General features: G+C 40.3%; 1 protein-coding gene across 2 annotated transcripts in view; it reads left to right on the forward strand.

Moving 5' to 3' along the window:
• Positions 1-18,878, forward strand: part of LOC127644551 (gastrula zinc finger protein XlCGF57.1-like) — a 532,867-nt gene that overhangs the window by 380,238 nt on the left and 133,751 nt on the right. The gene's annotated exons all lie outside the window — the stretch shown is intronic.

Consider the following 18,878-nt stretch of genomic DNA (forward strand, 5'->3'; position numbering starts at 1 on the left):
ATAATAGATGAAAATGCCCTGTGGCAGGACTCCTGTGCTGCCTCGTGCTAGGAAATGAATTAATTACTGTTATAAATATAAAGCGTCACTAAAGACCTATAATTTTCACAATCATTTTTAATGTTAAAATATAGCCTATTTGGGACCCCCCAAAATCCAAAAATACATTTTTATGGGGGTCCCTAATGACTTATCCGGGTCCCCCCCCGGACTTGCCCCCCCTCTCCCCCCTCTCCCCTCATTTCGAACCCTGTCTATGGGAGAAAAATGCTTAATAACGTGTAATTAAACGCGTTGCGTTCATATTCTGGGCTCATGATTAACAAACGAATGCCTTTCAACTTGTGTGCAAACTTCAGAATTGAATGTGCAGCCATTTCTACAAATAAAGAGTCTGTAAGCCTACTATTGTAGCCATTAAATAAGCGTATTTAGTTTCATATTTGTTATAATGTTATTTTTTCCATCTGTGATTATGAAAAGTAGCCTATACGCAATATATCGAGAGACGTGGGTCGACAGAGATGATTTTGACCACTTCATTAAGTATTGTTTTGTAGAAAGCCTTTCTTTAAAGTGAATTTCGTTTTGTATAAATTGTATTTTAATTTTAATAAATTTTTCATCAACCTGGATTTAATAAATAAGAAGCAAATATAGCAGACAATAGCCATAAGCATGGAGTCGCGAGCGCGGTCACTCTTGAACTGGAGCACATCTCGTCATAAATGAAACGAAATTATGAGAAATAGCCTATATAGAAAGTTTGAAATGTCTTTAAACGAAACAATTCAAAATTAAAATAAATAGACTACTGTCTGTAATCCATTATGTGCATTTCTCTCTAGGCGCATAAGGAGATGGTTAATCTACGGATAATGTTTTATGGGTTTCTCTGTCTGTTCTGTTTATTCTACATTGTCTCCTCAATCAAAAGCATCTGATTCAGATCAGGTCATTAACATGGGCTTTATACAGAAGAGCATGTGAAATATGTGGTGCCGGGGTGACTTCAGGACTCCTGTGCTATACTGCACCAGCCCAGGGCTGGACTGGCCATCGGGCATTTCGGGCATTTGCCCGGTGGGCCGACGTGCTTTGTGGGCCGGTAGCCTACATACTTACTTTTTTTTTTTTTTTTTGTCTGAACGGCCTATAAAACTCGCACATCGGGCATACCGATGGTGATTTTTCTTCTTTTGTGGGCCGATGTTTTTTTTGTTTTTGTTTTTTTGCAACGGTATAAACTATTAAAGGTGGTGGATTGGCCAATTGGTCATGATCGACTCTGGGCTGGACCAATTACAGCCGAGGAGGTCAGATGCACCCTCCCAAAAAACGTAAAGGAGGAGCCGAAAAAATTAGGGCAAAAAAGAAACTAGCCCTTCAGTTAGATGCTGCCAAATGTGCTAAAATATCTCAGTTGTTTGGTGGTGGCTATAGTGGAGCTTCCACTTCAGTAAAATTAGCAAGTGATGGAGGCCAGCAGCAGGTTGAAGAGGGACCAGCCCAACAAGCATATAGTCTGGGATAAATATATACAACACTGTGTTTGAATTGTTGTGTTAATGTATAATTTTTCACCTCTTCTAAAAATAAGAAACATTTTCTTGGCCTTGTCACCAAACTCTTTCTGAAGCTCACTAGACATGTAGTCCAGTGTTTCCTGACCCTGAAGACCCGTTGCTGAAGTCTTCCTCCTTTCACTGCTTATGTCTCAGAGTCTCCACTGAAGAGCTGATGTGTGGATCGAGATGATGATCCGAGATGAAGTGATTATGATGAAGAGCAGGGAAATGTGTTGTGTTTGGTGTATCTCCAGGAACAGGGTTGGGAAACAGTGAGGTTTCCTTTTTTATGGTAAAATACAGTCCCTAAAAATGTCTGCAAATAAATGACAATCATCGAGGGAGTTCAATGTGGTAGTTTACTGTATGTACAATATGTTCATTTCTCTCATCAAGTAACCATTAGTGTGTAGGCCTATTGTTAGTGTAAGTGTACAATATTTGTGTAAGATTTTGCACTGTCTCTGAAGTATTTGTATGTTAATAACCCTTGAACAACAAGGGATAGGCTATACAAAAAAGATTGTTCCCCTGAATCAAGTTGTGTTTGATTTTCTTTTACATTTTTCCCCACTTCTTTCTATTTTTTTTTTTGATTTTGCGGCCAGCAGTTAGTCATTTTGTAGCATAATGATGTGTAATCCGAATGGTTTACCATTAATCAAAATTGTTTCTTTTGAATCCTTGCAGTGGCTTAAGCATCAACAAGGTTATATTTCGTTTAAGTGTTTGTCAGTTATTGTACTCAGTTACAACACTTAAACTCTCATTTAGAAAGAGTCTGGAGGACAATGAGGCTTATATGCACATTCATTTTCTCCCTCACATACAAAAGGTACCAGTCTGAATATTATGCATTTTAACATTTTAGAAAACATATTTCTGAATGATTTATAAGATTGTTTCCTCATGGAGACCAAAACACTCCCCACAAAATGTACTGCTATTACTATATTTGTGGGGTCAATTGGTCCTCAGAACGTAGGGATTACCAGCGCACTCACACACAAATACTGCAAGCAGCCTAGTGCATCATCATGACGTAGTAGTTTTGGCGCATGCGCATTCAACAACGTAATAACATTTTGTGGATGGTTAAATGTTATTTTCCTCTCATTGTGTAGTTAGACTTTATGGTTAAAGAACTTGACTCATTCAACCAACTAAAAGTCAATCATGTATTGTGTGTAGTCTGAAAGTATAGGCTACGAAACAATCAAGGAAATGTCAAGGTAAGAGGGAAGTCCGCTTTTTGCGGGAGTTTTGTGACTGTCATTAGCTTTCCAGTTCTTTGGTCAGTTCGCATTATCAACATTCAAGTGAAAAAACTTTTTTACAATTTTCGGTTACTTTCATGAATGTGGCCTTATTCCTGAAATAAGGACTGCGTTCTTTCTCTTTTTTGACTTGATATTTGTTACATTTTGTCTATAGAACTAAACATAAAAATACAATTGAAACGGTTTACTTGTCTATTTTTTTACCTGTGTAATTAAACTGAGCATTTTGCTCGTTGGGGAACCATTTAAACTTTCGCACTTTACAAATCCTGACCAATTTTTTAATTGTAGTAGTCAATACGCCCAAAAAACATGATAAAACCATGGTTAATAAACAGACAACAATCTACTGCAGAGCCATTACCTCCAGCCACCACAAGCCCATCCCCCCTCTTCATAAAGTCTCTCTCCGCTCTGGAGGAAATATTACCTCTCCAATCACATACTCTGGTGTGAGACAGTGTTCTTTTTCTTTTGTCTGAGAGTTGATTGATAGCTTTTAGATGTGTTATTGGAAGCTTCACCCTCTGGTTACATAGCACCGAGAACATGTTTTTATTTTTTTTGACAAAATCGCACAACATTTTCCAACCTTTTAAGTAAACAGTGAAACAAACTATCACATTGTAATTTAAAAAAGTAAATTAATTGTAAATGTAAAATTCAAGCAGTATTTACATATTTTGGTAATATCACCCTGTAATTGTATCCCCTAGGAGTGTCTTGATTGCTACACTGGACTGTATTTTATTGATCTGATGTTTTTTTTCTTTTCTTTTTTTCTCTCTTTTCAGTGAAGAACCACATGTTCTTCAGGATGTGCTGAGTGCCATCTCTGAGAGCCTGCAGTCATTAGGTGCAGAGCTGAGACAGGCTGCTGTAGATACACACTGCGATAACTTTTTCTTTAGACTGGAAAGCATTGTCCATGTTTTGTCCAGATTTGTTGTGTACAGACCACTGCGACATGAAGAGGAGATATTTTCACTATTAAATGTTGCATTGCATGAGCTACATATCTTTTCTTTGCCAGTCCAAACATGTGAAAGGTTTTTCTTTCTCAGTGAAGAGCAACTGAAATATTTGCTTGACGAACATTTCACAGTTAAAGAAATTGCTGCAATGTATTCTCTAAGTCAACGAACAATCTGGAACCGAATGACCCAGTATCAGTTATCTGTGAGGCAGACTTACAGTGATATCACTGTTGAAGACTTAAAAAAAAATGTAATAGAATTTATTGCCAGTTGTCCCAATACAGGACAAAAGATGGTCATGGGACATCTTAAAGCAAGAGGTATAAGGTATGTTTCAAACGTGAGTATGTTTCAAAAAGAGTGTGTTACTTCTTCAGAGAACTGTAAAAAAATGTATACAACATGCTTAACCATAGAGAAATGGTTTATATTCCTCATCATTACTGTATATGTACTGATATTGCCGATAGGTTGGTTTATTAGTCAGGTCATACAGCAGCATGCAAAAGGTTGGATATAAAATTTAGATGAACAGAAGCTTAATTTACAATGAATTGTTTAAAAACAATTTCTTTTTATTAATTTCAAAAAATATAATTTACATTTTTTTTTTTTCAATTATTGTTTGTGAAAAAGGAATGGAGCAGTAAGTTAGTGCACTGCACAAATAAATTTGAGCTCAAACTTATCATGGCTCCACACTATTTTTAGTTAGTTTTAAAAAAAACTATTGGGTTAAAAAACCTATTATAAAATCACAAGCTATTGGGCCACTTTAAGGAAATGAAAGTAATAATTGCCTACCAAGTATATGAGAAGTATTTCTAAGGAAATTCAGAAATCCCCTTTGTCCGGACATCAAATGTAGTGTTACTTCTAGCTTGTATTCGCTGACTCTCAGCTGATCTACGTCTACATAGGAGTACGGTTCCTATCATGGTATCTCTATATAGACCATTCAGTATTATTCAGTAGCTTAGTGTGTTGCTCAGGAGCTAATTAGCCTCTTCCATACCCAGCTCCAGGCACCTCTCGTTGAAAGTAGGACTTCGCCTTCTGATATTCAAATCTGATTAATTTCTATTGCCAATAGAAACATTAATGACATCTGCTATACATTTGGTTCTGTTCTGTTTACCCTTGTAGCAGGGATCTTCAACCCTGCTCCTGGAGAGCTACTGTCCTGCAGACTTCAGTCCCAACCTTGCTCTAACTCTGTAATTATCAATCAACCCTGAACACATCATTAGCCCCTTCGGGTGTGTTTGATTATGGTTGGAGCTAAAATCTGCAGGATGGTAACTCTCCAAGAGCAGGGAAACAGACCCCTACACTAGTTGTTGTCATACAATACATCAATTTAGGAAATACGGTTGTCTTTTACTGACATTGATATGCATAGCAACATATTTTGACTAAGGAGGAGAAACTTTTGCATGTCATTATAACAGTTCTGTTTCTAGGGTACAGCAACGTAGAGTCCGTGAGGTTATGAAAGCCATTGATCCGGTTGGAACTATGTTACATGGACTGGAACTGAATATTGTACCAAGACGCCCTTATTCAGTTCCAGCACCTCTCTCCCTGTGGCATATTGATGGCAACCATAAACTAATCCGGTAAGACTTATAAAATAAGGTACCGTTTAATGTTTTATCATTTTATTTAATTTTTTTTGTAATTAGTAACATTATTAGTGGTAGTATTTTTTCTGGACAACAATTTTTTTGTTGTTGTATTTTTAAGTTTTTATTTTTTCGATTATTTGTCTAATGCGGGATAAAAATAGACGACTGTAAATACATAGCTGTCTATTTGCAAATACACAATATACATTTTAAAAAGTTGATTTATCATTTGAGGCATTACAATAATCAGCCATCATATCTATACCATCACATTGTCAACTGTTCCTGTTAAATAATTTTTTCTAATTATATATTCTCTCTTCCTCCCTCTTTTCACAGTTGGAGAATAGTTGTCCATGGTGGCATTGATGGCTTTAGCTGTAAAATAATGTCCCTGAAAGCCAGTAATAACAACAGGGCCTCTACTGTACTGCAATGTTTCTTGGAAGCTGTGCATGTTCATGGTCTGCCTCAGCGTGTCCGTAGTGACCATGGTGGGGAAAATGTAGATGTGGCAAGGTTCATGCTTGAACATCCTGATCGAGGACTTGGTAGGTGCAGTATATATATATATATATATATATATATATATATATATATATATATATATATATATAATAAATAAATTCTACACAGGTGTTCATTATTGTATCACATTTAGAAAAGGACTGGCTGTCATCTGTCCCTAGTTAGATTATCAGTGCATATTTCCATTGATTGCAGTTTTTTTGTTGAATTATTGAATTATTGATGTTTCTGTTAAATTAAGATTATTAAATGTGTACATTCTCTGTCAGAGCGCAAGAGCTACATCACAGGCAAGAGTGTCCATAATCAACGCAAAGAGAGGCTATGGCGGGATTTATGGTGCACAGTCATCCATATTTACTATGCGGCCTTCCAGCACCTGGAGGACATTGGAGCTCTTGACCCGAACAGTGATGTTCATATCACATGCCTACACTTTGTGATGATTCCGAGGCTGAACTGGCATCTGAAGTTCTTTTCTGACACCTGGACCATCCCCTCTCTTTGGAGGGCTACAAGTCTCCCCAGCAGCTGTGGGTGGCTGGACTACTTGTTGCACCACAACAGCTCCCTGAAGAGGTATAAACAGTTCCAGATTTACATCAATGTTGAACTCTTGACCAATGTTTATATTTACAAATCTTATTACAAATTTTTAACGTACCTTACTATTACTTATTTTTCTTATAGGTTGAAATGTCTGACTTGGGTATTGATTGGGATGGACCAGTTCCTGTTGAAGATCCGCGGCAACAAACTGACATTCCAATGATGCAACCAGGACTTCGAGAGATGCTGAAGGCCCAACTCCAGGATAGCATTGACCCTTTCAAAAACAGTGACTTGTTTGGTGTGGATATTTACCAGGAGGCACTGATGGTGGCTCAAAGTGTTTTGAACAACATTCAGTAGTGAACAATCACTAAAATGGATCTGAACCTCATTGTCCTACCATACGTTTAACTCCTTTCGGTTCGGAGGATGTGGATTCCAAACTAGCCATATGACTTGACTTTTCCTTTTTCTTTTTTTTTTTTAATCAGTTTTTGGCATTTTCACCTTTTTTTAGACAGGACAGTACAGAATGGACAAAAAGCAAAGTGGGAGCCTAATTGGAGGGGGATGTGATCGAGAAAGGTCCACAAGCCGGAACTCGGGACACCAGAAGCACAACAGTTTCTTGTGTCAGTGTGTTACCCACAAGGCTATCTGCACCAATTGTTTTTCTACTTTGCACACTTGCATATCAGACATATCAAATGGAAGTTTGTATCTACGGAAGTGTTTTTGAAATTGTTTGCTCATCTGCAATTGGTCTGTAACAGACATTTTGAAGTTTCTGTCTATGTCTCTGTCGATCTACTATTTCCAATCTACTGGCATGGCAACCACCCAGAATACCCTAGCAACCAAATAGCAACTATTCAGAATACCAAAGCAACTGCAAAGCAATACTCTAGCAACCACCCCAGGTACCCTAGAAACCACATAACATCTTACAGCATTAAGAACAATAAAAAAAAAAAAAATGATTTACCTTTCTATTGAACATTCTATATTTTAACTTAAAAATTTGTCTGGATGAACAATAATCAAACACTCAATCGTGATGATGTATATTTATTAAAACTATTACTTGGCAACCCAGTGCACTTGAGTATGTACATACAGACAAGCAGATATGCCCATAGTACTAACGCGATTGCGACAGACACTTTTTCCTATCGCTTCTATAGGAAAGTAAAGCAACAACGCTTAACCATAACCGAGTCTAATATTACAGTAAGTGAGTGCTTTGTGTTCACATTCTGCTAATGTGCTGCTAATATATTAATTCAAAAGAAACTTCTGAATTTATTTACGAGGTATTGTGTATCCAATTTTTTTTTCCAATCCACCATATTGACAAAATTGCTCCATTAGGAAATTACATAAGGTTTAATGCCAATATCTCTTTGAAAGATTGCACGATTAGACCTACTAGACTAGAGTATGTAACAACTCTTGCCAACTGCTGTGGGAAGGGATCAAGTAAAGACGGGAAAGTAGAAAGAGTCCTTTCACAGCCTTTAAACAGTGTTAAGTCATGTGGTTATAGCATCAAAAACAATAGCGAATTGTCCAGCCCTAACAGGAAAATTACATTTTTGCAAGAAGTGACCATAAAGGACCATTTTCATTAAAAAGATTGCGGACTAAAAAATGTTGTTGTTTTTTTTTTTTCAAATATATTGAAAGCCTTGCAGTTCTGAAAGAATAAGGACCTATTTTTAAAACAAAGACTATTTTAAATAAAATAAGAATAGACTTATTGAGTTTATAGATATGAAACCAAGAAAGAAGCATTTTCTTTTAAATGAAATTCAGAGATCATAGCCGGCCAATCAAAAAAATAAAAAAATAAAAAAAAAGAAGGCAGGGCTTCGCTGTTCAAAAAAACCCCTCGAAACACAGAAACTTCACTTTTAAGGTGAACGACGTTACAGACTGTTGGTAAGAAATTACTGCCTACTATTCTTGAATTATTTAACAGCTGCTTCAAAATAGCAACGATAGCAATCAGTGATGGTAATTGCAAAATATTTTTAAAAAATTACAATATTTGAGATTATGCATTGTTGTGCCGTGATTATGCATTTTTACAATAAATTACCGACTCAATTATCAATGTGAACATAAAAGAAGAGATGTTTCAAGCATCTGTACGCATAACAATAAGAATGCTTATTGTGTAATGTCAATGCTACAAAGTGTCCAAAACTAACTTGCGTATAAAAACTTGGTCGGCAAAGCTTTGGTCGGGTCGGGACACAGTTATTTATATCTAACTTAAGAAATCAATTTCGGTGTTTACAGTAAAAGAAGAGGCACAGAAGACGATCAGGAGATGTCATCGCCAAATGAAAGGTATGTTGAGAGAATGTCTAATAAGGGGCTCGGTATGTTGCACTCTTCCATAGTTTCTGCATAGCTGAGCAAAATAGTAACTTATGCTACTCATTGCGATGTTCCCGTGTTATTTTTTTTTAAATTTTTTTAATTTTTTTATTTGATACCTGTGAAATAGTTTGCGGTCGTTAACCCGCCTTTTCTTGTTTAGTTACGTTATTCGTTTTACCCTATTTATTTTTTTAAACATTCACTTCATAGGAATTAAGCTTGGTAACTTAAGTGACATTTATTGCATGCAACCACGGATGAAATCGCTAACATGACTACAGAAGGCTAACGGTCTTAAATAAACAAGATCTCACGTTACTTAGGAAAATCGAATAGTAGCGACTAAAGCACTTTTTATGAATGTCTGCCAATTTCCCACGATGCATAAAAAGTAGCCTACATGACCTACACCAATCAAGGGCTGTCACACACACACACACACACACACAAATGCCTTAATATATGAAAACAATATTATTATTTTTTTGTTATTAAGTAAATTAGGCCTAGCCCACGTTTTCAAAGTTGAACGTATTAAAAATGTGTGGTTTTGTAACGAGTAGAAATATGGTGTGGCCCCTTTAAGAACTCCCTTTTTTTTTGGAAGAGTGGAGATATTGGTATTGTTGTGCCATGTATGTCGAACACCCCGTGGGTGTGTAATTTCTGTTCGATACTGACTTTTATTTTACTTTGTTAGTAACGATGTGGAAGGGAGAGTGTGTGACAGACAGTTATGCTGCACGAGCTCGATTTGGAATAAAGCACGAATTGTGAGATGCAAATCGCCTCCGTGAATCTGTCTGGCTTCCGCACGTAATATCTTCAGTTGTGAGCTATCCTTGTCCTTCTTCCTGAAGCAGAGCGTTACAAGTGGCGCCCGAACATTTTATCTCTGGCCTTGGATTTAATGCGAGGACACGGACAACTCCGAAGAATGCTGTGAACATCCAGCCGGTCATGTGTGAGTTACACGGGGAAAAGTTTACTGCTTATAGCGTGTAAGGCCCGAGTCGCTCGACGAAGCTGGGGCGGACGTTTTGTGTTGCTGACGCAGAGGATATTTCTTCACATTCCAGTGGATTGAAGTCGTCATGGACGCATTCTTTGTGAATTTGGAGTGTGCACGTTGGATTGTGGTTCGTTGAGGTAATCGGAAATTCGACCGTTTGTGAACTTTGACTGTTCGGGGATTCAGGTCTGGTTGCTACGTTTCTTTGTTCATCTGCTGGAAGTGAATTTTGAACTGGTTGAATTGAACGTGAGATTTATTTATTTAATTTTTTTTGCTTGATCCCCAACTCTATTATATTTTGAGTTGTCGTGCGGTTTGCTCAAAAAAAAAAACAAAAAAAAAAACACGAGGTTAGAAGACAATTAATGAACCCTATGTTTGAAGTTTGGTGATAAAACTTGTCAGAAAAAAAAGAAAATCTTGTACAAATGCCAATTTATTGTTATATGGTTACATTTTTCAAAGGGTATCCAATTGTTTATTCCATTTGTTTTGCTTAGTTACTCACATACAGTAAGTTAATGCAAGTTGGAATTATTGGTTGAATGTTATTGCGCTAATTCATTTTTTTGAATTTCATATTGACAATCTGATTTTGGTACTATGGCCAGACGTGTTGATGACGAGACTGATTTATTTGACCAACCTGCATGCTTTGAGTTTCCACTTAGACAGAGAGGGCCAGGGTCAGGCGAGCACCTGGAGACACAGGTTGAGTCGTTGAAAGAGGAAGTGGAAATGCTGCGGAGGTGCCTGAAGGTCTCTTGATCTACAAAGAGGTATTATCGACCGTTGCACAGAAAACTTGTATGTACCTGATTCATACAAATTACCTTCTCAAGTCAGGCCTGTTGCTTCGTCTACTCCACATGCTCAAGCACCAACTGGTCAAATACAGGGGCCTCGGTCCGTTGAAGTGGAAATGAACGCCAGAACCGAAAAGGCGTTTGGCCTGGCTCAAAGCTCTCTTGATTTAAATAATGTGACCAGAACCTTGGCCTCCGTCTTGCATCAATCAAGACTGCAACCCCCAGTGTTTGGGAATGATGAGAAAATTCAAGCTGATGACTGGCTTCTTCTTGTGGATGCCTATAGAAATTCTTTGGGTCTCAGCGATGCTCAAATTTTGCTCGAACTACCACGTTTCTTAGCTAAAGAACCCAGGAAGTGGTTTACAGTGTTGAGTGCACATGTCACATCTTGGACACAGTTCTGCACCCTGTTCAAGACTGTGTTTCTTCCAGCGGATAACCAAGAGCGGGTCTGGAGAGGTATTCTTGACCGTGTTCAAGCTCAAGGAGAACCATTCCCAACGTTTGTAGCGCACTTGTCTGAATTCAAGAAACTAAAGTCTCCTCCACCAGAACAGGAGCAGATTGATCTTATCTGCAAGCATGCACTTGAGCGCTACAGAGTTGCACTGTACGGCGCACAAATTACTTCAGTCATAGACCTCGTGATGTGTGCCCACGAGCTGCACTCCGCTCTCGGCCCTGGCAGCCGTAATGTACCAGTATTGCAGAAAGGCAAAAATAAGCAAGAGACTTATTGTTTCAGATGTTCTGCGCCTGGTTTCACTTCAAGAGACTGTCCGAACTGTAACTTTGCGCAACAGACTGTGCCTTTTCCAGCCACTGATAAACGGACAAGTTCAGGCTCGAATGAGCCACAAAACGCTGAGGAGGATTCTAAAGCCAGGATATACGAAGACAGGGAGGAACAAAAGCACAGTTCTGTTCGGCAGAAGGTAAACTTCAAAGGGGGGAGGACGTTTCACCGAGGCAATCCTCCCTCCAGAAGATAAATGCACCTCACCCTTGTCTTATGTCCCCACCTGAGCCGCTTGTCCTTGGACATGTGGAGGACCGTACTTCTCCTTCATTTTGGAATACACCGTTTATGATCAAGGTCAATTTCTGTCATAAAGCCATCGATGCAGCACTGGACATGTTCAGGACATGGATGCATATTTGTACAAATATGATTTCTGATGGCTTGCGACATTCTCTGAAGGTTCAGCCTTGGACTTTTCCCCCGATTCGGCTCGCCAACGGTGCTGCTTGCACTCCGACTGGTGTTGTGTGGTTGAACATTGGCCTCCAAGGAAAAAAGTTCTACCATCGGTTTGTCATTATCCCTGATCTATCCTCTCCACTCATCTTAGGGATGGATTTTATGCTGCGAGCGTCCGTCAGCATTCACATCCCATCAAGGACAGTGACCCTGGGGGAATCTACACTAGGGCTGGGGCGGTATGGGTTTTTTCTAACCGCGGTTGAAAAGCAAGATATTCCCGCGGTATAGCGGTAAACCGCATTAAATACATTACATTGGATCAGAGAAGTCCCCCCCCCGACAGACTTTGGCGCACACATCAGATGTCGCTTTTGATAGACAGACTTTAAATATTGTCACCTACATCCGAAGAAAAAAAACGAGCACAATTTTAAATAGTCAAATTTTCATCAAGCAGTAATTTGGCATGAACTAATCACTGTATAGATTTCCTTATTTAAGATTATTCTCAGATACATTCGCATTGAAGATGGGTCAGACATGATTTTGACCACTTTATTAAGTTTTGTTTTGTAGAAAGCCTTTCTTTAACTTAAAATTTCGTTTTGTATAAATTGTATCTTAATTTTAATCACTGTTTCATTAACTAATTGCCTGGAATTAATAAATAAGAAGCAAATATAGCAGACATATAATCAGCAGCAGGACGTGGAAGCGCCGATGCGATCTCTTGCGCGTGAGCTCTCTCATAAATGAACCGAAACTTGGCGGCAAGGCCTACTGCCTCACAGACATGAGAAATAAATAGAAATCTTAAAATGCATTTTAAACAAAATTCAAAACAAAATGATAAAATTTTAGGCTACAGTAGCCTAGTAGTCAGGTTTGCCGATGTGCGTTACTATTTATTTATTTATTTTTATCCCTGTGCCTAATCGGAAACGGACTTCACTGCTGATATTCTGGGGATACAACATAGCCAATAGGCTATAGCCTACTAGGGACTTTAGCCTTTAAAATATCTTTGCTGCATTGGATCAGTCTCCTTTCTAGAACAGCCAAGAGCTTTCTAGCCTCACGGCAGCAGCACCTTGCATCGCTCAGACCTTAAAACAGTCAGCGCCGCGGATGCGGTTTTGAAAATTTATCAAAAAACGTTGGTGCGGACAGATGAGTTTTGTGATGCGGTTGCGGATTAAATAATAATAGCCCATCCGCGCATCTCTAATACAAATGGAATGTTATTATGTGTCATGGAACATTACGCTCCCCAACTCACGAAAGGTCGGATTTGCTCCATATTTTGATAAGTTTTGTTTAGAAAACCTTGAATCCATGTAGGCTAATATCATTAGACATAATCCATATCATTAGAATCAATGAATCCATGTCATTAGACACAACGAATCCATGTCATTAGACACAACGTGCACACATGTTTAGGCCAATGTTTTTTTTGTTTTTTTGCGGTGACGACGGTGACAAGCTCAGACCCGCGGTTGGAGTCACGTGACCGCGGTAATGCGGTAATCGTCCCAGCCCTAATCTACACCCCAAGAGGTTTTGAGTGAGTGGTTGGAGGCACCTGAGCTTGGGAGCTTAATGTTCTTAAATGTCTGCGAGTCTGCCTTGGATGAGAAAGTTGAGAAAGCTTGTCTGAAAAGGGAAGAAAAAGGGAAATTGTTGGACCTTCTTAAAGACTTTTGGAGCCTATTTGATGGACACTTGGGGCACACTTCATTGGGGGAGCACGAAATCAACACGGGTGAAGCAAAACCTGTTCACCTCCCGCCATACCGGAGCTCACCAGCTAAGAAGCAAATCATTGAAGATCAGATTCAGATGATGCTGGAAGAAAACATCATCGAACCATCTTCCAGTCCATGGGCTGCGCCTGTGGTAATTGTCAAGAAGCATGTGGAGACCACAGGTTTTGCGTAGACTCCAGAGGCCTTAATCACCTGACACTTAAGGATTCGTACCCACTGCCCAGAGTCGACGAATCATTGGATTTCCTGGCTCGTGGAAAATTTCTTACTACTTTTGATTTGGCTCGAGGGTACTGGCAGGTGTCGGTAGAGGAACAGTCAAGGCCAAAGACAGCATTCGCATCACACTGTGGCCTTTTTCAATTCAAAGTCCTTCGTTTTGGGCTTAGTAATGCCCCAGCCACGTTTCAGAGAGTAATGAACAATGTCCTTGCTGGATTGGTGTACAAGTGCTGTGCAGTGTACTTGGATGATATTGTCGTCGTATCTCCAACCTTTGAACAGCACTTGGAAGACCTCCGGGAGGTCCTTTCTAGACTTGAGTCAGCTGGTCTTACTCTCAAGTTAAATAACAGTTCTGCTTGAGTGAACTCATCTTCCTAGGATACAGCCTTGGTGCGGCCTTGATGCAGAAGGATGACATGGGGCGAGATGTGGTGGTAGCTTTCGCGAGCAGGACGTTGCACAAAGCGGAAAGGCCGTACTCAACACCTGAGAAGGAGTGTTTGGGAGTGATTTGGGCTCTGGAACATTTCAGACCTTACATCGAGGGCCTTCGTGTAACCATTTATACTGACCACAACAGCCTGAGGTGGCTGATGAACCGTCCCAACCCCTCTGGACGACTGGCGAGATGGTCCTTGCGCCTACAGGATTTTGATTTTAACATCGTCCACAGGCCAGGGGTTCAGAATAGAGTTCCAGACGCTCTATCACGCAACCCACTGCCGCATTGTGAGGGCCCTATTGACATTCTTCCTCCGCATGCGGTCATAGCTGTGTTGGATCTGCGCAGTCTCTCCTCGGTCCCGATAAGTGACAGAGCGCAGTTGACGCAGTTACAAAAAGGTGACCCAGTGGTTGGCAATCTTCTTCGAAACCTTGAAGGGGGCGGTACGGATGAAGAACATATCATTCATGATGGTCTGCTTTATTTCAGAGACCCTAAGATAACCTGCAGTCTCCACCCAATGAAGCAGCTTAAGTTATATGTCCCAACAGTAATACGATCCACTGTACTCAGATATTATCACGACCATCCTACTGCTGGCCACCTGGGGGTGACTAAAACGCTGGCCAGGCTGAAACAAAGGTTCTTTTGGCCCAAAATGGGGACAGATGTGAAAAGATACGTTATATCTTGTCCTGTGTGCCAGTTGACGAAGACGAGCCAAAGAAAACCGGCGGGGCTGATGGTTCCGATCAGGCCAATGAAACCCTGGGAATACACGGGAGTGGATTTTGTGGGTCCACTTCCACGTACTCAGAGTGGCAATGAACATCTGATTGTCTTCGTTGATTACTTTTCGAAATGGGTGGACGTGTGTGCAGTGCGGTCAGCGACAGCTCAAGTGGCAGCGAGTAAGTTTTTGAGTGAGATATTTGCCCGAAATGGTGCACCAATCTACCTCATATCAGAGGGACTCCGTTTGTGAGCAATCTTTTTGAGCATGTGCTTGGAGCCTTTGGTACTGAACACCGGCTGACAACTGCATACCATCCGCCAACAAATGCCACTGAGAGGGTAAACCGCACACTTAAGACTGCCATACGTGCATACGTGGAGGACAAGCACACGTCGTGGGATAAATATCTTCCACAACTCTGTTTTGCTCTTCGAACTGCTTGCCATGAGAGCACAGGTCAATCGCCAGCAATGTTGTTATATGGCCGTGAGTTGGACACGCCGCTTGACTTGATAACACAGCCAAGTTCTGCGGGAGTAGATGATCCTGGGGTACCCTATCCTGAGAGTTTGAGATATTCCCTGCAGGATGCTCACGATCATGCCAGAGCTGCTCTAAGTGCAAGCCATTCAAAAAAGAAGCGCTATTATGACAAGAAGCGACGCACAGTTTCCTATGCTGTGGATGACTTGGTCAGGGTTAAAACCCACCCCAAATCTGATGCTGGTGCAAACTTTACAGCCAAGTTAGCCCCGGTTTATGCCGGACCATTTCGCGTCTCAAAGAAACTTTCAAGTGTCAATTACAGACTTTCAAACGTAGACACTGGAGAAGATGCTGGCGTGTTTCATGTAGTAAATCTGCAGCCTTTTCATTCATGGGACACGGCCGTGCCCACAACAAGTTCCTATGCTGGTGTTGAGCTGTCACTACCTTTGGATGAGGACTTTGATTCTCAAATAGACGGTGAGGAGTCGGGTAATGCTGAATGTGTTGGTATTGACTACTCAAACAAATCTTTGAATCAACACTCTCTGACTCTCATGACTTGTCATCTGACGCAATTACTGCCGAACCGGCAAATCAGGGTCTGAGTCGTTATGCGCTGAGACAGAGAAGAGTCCCTAGAGTTACTTCTGACTGGACGGTGAATAAGTGGACTAACCCCTACCATGTTAAAAGGTTTGACTTAGATTAAGGATGACGGGCTGCATTATACTGTTGTTCCAGAGTATTAATTGTTATTGTTCTTGTGTGTTCATAGGTCTCATCGAAGAGTAGTTGAGTGTTTCATTTTTGGGTCGTGATCAAATTTTCTCATGTGTTACTGAACTAATGTACACTGTGCTAACATGTATGCTCGTACTATTTGTACATTTTCTATCCCTATTTCTTGGTAACTTTTCAAATCAGTCATGTATGAGTGGTTGTTAAGTGGAAGTCTTCCTTTGCTGTGTACGGCTGAGGGCAGCCTTTTTTTGGCCGGGGGAAATTTGTAACGAGTAGAAATATGGTGTGGCCCCTTTAAGAGCTACGCGCTCCATTTTTTTTGGAAGAGTGGAGATATTGGTATTGTTGTGCCATGTATCTCGAACACCCCGTGGGTGTGTAATTTCTGTTCGATACTGACTTTTATATTATTTTACTTTGTTAGTAACGATGTGGAAGGGAGAGCGTGTGACAGACAGTTATGCTGCACAAGCTCGATTTGGAATAAAGCACGAATTGTGAGATGCAAATCGCCTCCGTGAATCTGTCTGGCCTCCGTACGTAATATCTTCAGTTGTGAGCTATCCTTGTCCTTCTTCCTGAAGCAGAGCGTTACAGTTTTCTTTTGGGTGTAATTGGCATTGAGCTCCGTACGTTAACAATGGAGCGGTTCATTGAACTTGGACTCGAGTATAAAGAAATGCGGTCGCTAACTCCAGTGAAATTGACAGTTTTCACAGATTCGATCTTCCCGGGTCAATAACTCGAGCTAAACGTTGTTAAAACACAAATTACACCTATTTACAAAGACGTCATTTACGGGGGGGACGGGTGGGACATGTCCCCACCACTTTTTGCCAGTGTCTATATTGTCCCCACCACTTTTTGCCAGTGTCTATATTGTCCCCACCACTTTTGAAACACGGATGTACCAATACAAATAAAGCATCTCCAGTTAACTAGCAGAGCATTCGTTTCATTCGTTTGTTAAATAAGAGGCAATCTAGCGCTGAAATCTGTTGTCTTCACTCGGACGCGCGCTTCAATCCGTTGCGGAGGTTCTATTCGTTCCGTTGAAAGCGCAAATCAAAATGCACACAAACGTGTCCCTGTTTCTCTGGCTTTTAATCCGCACTTGTATAGTTTTTTCCAATCATCAAAACCGATAATGTTTATCAGTGGTTGTATATCATTATATAAAACCACTGATAAACATTATCGGTTTTGATGAGGGAAAAAAAAACTATACGAGTGCGGATTAGAAGCCAGAATCTCCGACACGCTTGTCAAAGACTCTGCCACTGGACCATTAGAGTAGGCTGCATACAAAACACAGGCGGATCTATTATTCACGTAAAAATTCACGATAACAACATAGGCTATATTAGATCTCACTGTACGACCAATTAAACCCAAAGTACCATCACATTTGTGGTCGGACATCATCACATCTTTGTATACATTTTTATGTATTTACATAACATCAGTAAGCTACAGGACATCGTCTTTCAAAACATGACCTGCGCGAATGAGAAAAAATAATGAATGAGTTAGCACTTGTACCCAGCACTTTTGAAAATGCCCTTCCGAATGCGTCTCTGTCCCCACAATCACAGTAATAATCTAGACACCGAGCTACAACCCAATTTTCCTCAAAACATGCTTTAATATATATTGTCTCTTGATAGGCTAATATATATTTGAAAAATATTATTTTCGCCCATCCCAAATTTTGTCCACCTCCATGTCCCTTTAGGGGCAACGTAAACAAACCACATTTTACCAATCCCAAACCACATCAATCTTAATTACTACTATTAGTTTAGTATATAATGAATTATAAGTGGTATTTACTGATTAATGAAGGCAAAAAAAATTTGGTCGCACTCTAGAGCCCTGCCCTCATCACTGGCACTGTTGAACTGGTGCTGGTACATAGAGCCACTGTTCTGGAAACCCCTTCATTGAAGAACCATATTTAATAGTTGTAATAACATTACAGACTGGTATACTCAGTATATGTCTTATCAGTATGTATTATTTCTGGATTCTTTTACAGTGAACGTTTACAGCATGTTGCGTCAATGCTCGCAAGAGTGTCAAGTCTTTTAAATGACCAATCCTTATTGGATAATTCGACGACTACTACCCCTCCCTCCACACCAAACGTCCTCCCTCCTAATTCTGCTCCTACTAACCCGATGCTCTCAAGCCCACTCACACCAGCGAGCAGCACTCCAGTCATTGCACACACTCTTCCCCATCCCCCCATGCTTGCTCCTTCTTTATTTTCGAATCAGTCCCATTCACTTCCACCTTTTAATCCTACAACCCATGCTCCCTTTGTACCGGCTCCTCAAACGTCTACAACAACCACACTCTCAAGGCTTTTCCAAAGTCCATATCCTCAAAGAAGAGAAAGACTATGCGGTCTTTTTAACAAGCCAGTGTGTGGGCCATGGGAGCATGTTTTCTTCGGTTGTGCTCTAAGATCTACAGATGCCGTTCCAACAGCGGAGGAGACCCTGATCCTACAAAGAAA

This window comes from Xyrauchen texanus, chromosome 6, assembly GCF_025860055.1.
Source record: "Xyrauchen texanus isolate HMW12.3.18 chromosome 6, RBS_HiC_50CHRs, whole genome shotgun sequence".
NCBI lineage: Eukaryota > Metazoa > Chordata > Actinopteri > Cypriniformes > Catostomidae > Xyrauchen > Xyrauchen texanus.